The following is a 1,727-nucleotide window of genomic DNA, read 5'->3' on the forward strand; positions in this document are numbered from 1 at the left end:
CTCTCTCTCTCTCTCTCTCTCTCTCTCTCTCTGTTTCGTTTTTAAAGCCTGTAACCTGGTTGTCAACTTGCAACGTACAACCTGCTAACGAATACCCCAACGTAGGTGGTTGGTGGGTGCTCTGGTGTGGTTTGCTTCTTCTTTCCTATCAAACATCTATTGTCCTTATCTCCCCTCCTTCTTGTTTATGTTTGTTACTCTCTAATAACACCTCTAATCTTCTGGCGCTCATATGACCTTATGCAGTTGTCAGCGCCGTAAAAACCTCTACTAAAACTAAAGAATACCCCAACATACCTGCAATTATACTGTCTACCTACTTAGATCCTCTCGACCCTTGTCTTGGCCCGATCGAATAGGCTAACACTAACAATGTCACCTTAGCAGAGGCTGTGCCCATCATTTCGGAGCTTCGCGGTGACATTAAAGATAGTTTCAATAGGGAACGGGATAGTGTATAGAGGGTTCCAACGTCCCTCGTGACTCATTGGAGCAGAGGAAGATCGGACTAACGCTAACATTACATAAACACAATCCCACATCATCGCTTATCACCACCATAATTTCTAAAATCATCATTGCTCTAAGATCCTAGACTTACATCTATATTCCCTGAATCTCTATCTGTACAGTTAAGTGTTATACTAAATATGCACGTAATACGCTATTAGACACTATCATACGCACTTTTCAACTATTCAGATGGCGTCAATCTCATATAAATTAGAAAGGGATAAAAAAGCAAGTGAATAAACGGGACTCATAAATGAACACCTAGGTAATTTTACCTGTCATCTTAAAAATACTCTCCGGGTCTACAGAAAAAGAAATCTGTTACTTGTATCCAGTACCTCAATGCTTGCAGTGTGTGCCGAATAACTGTGTTAGTTTTTCATTACCGCCGGGTTTGCTGATTGGAGGCACGAGTGGGACTGGAAGGAAAGTCAACAATTATTCCACGCTATAATTATAATAGACATACGGCAACAACTCTGCCACGACAAGGTGGAGTCAGGTGCTCGTCAGTTTAAGGGCATAATAAATCGAGTTATTGGTATCATCTTTGTGTTTTCTTCTCTTATTTTAAGGGCATATAAAATATTACGGAGTTTTTGGTATCATCCTAGCCCTTTTCAGTTTAAAGGGGCATAATTAAAGGAGTTTTTTGTATCATCTTTGCCCTCTTCCGTTTAAAAGGGCTTAATTAATGGAGTTATTGGTATCATCTTCAAGCCTATTCACTTTTCATCCATCTTAAATAGAAGTCAAGACATTTGCAATTGAAGGAGGTGGGGTCCGAAAGATTGAGCGTCCTTGGAAACTGCAAATTCACCTTTTCTCTGTGCCTTTGATCGAGGGTTTTCAGTAAAAATCTACACAGAAAATGTGTTTCTAAGTGGACTTTGGTGCTGAACCAAAATGTAAGAAAGAAAATCATAGCAAATTGGCCACCGGACGGAAAAATGTCTGTTTCTTTGATTTGATTATTTTGGCGAGCGCCTGGTTTCCCCACTGTGCCACACAGTTATGTTTTGTTGACACAATCTTTGGAGCTGAAGCCGGTTTGAACACACAAGAAAATGTTATAAGGTCAGCAAGAACAGAATGTCAAAAGGTAAATGTGCCACATGGCTTTGCACATCGTGATATGTGTCTGTGCCCTTAAGAAAAGTAAAAAGCGAAAAACAAACAGAAGGTGTCAAAACAAATGAAACCCCCCCCCCCCC

Source organism: Aplysia californica, unplaced genomic scaffold (assembly GCF_000002075.1).
Source record: "Aplysia californica isolate F4 #8 unplaced genomic scaffold, AplCal3.0 scaffold00299, whole genome shotgun sequence".
NCBI classification, from domain to species: Eukaryota; Metazoa; Mollusca; class Gastropoda; order Aplysiida; family Aplysiidae; genus Aplysia; species Aplysia californica.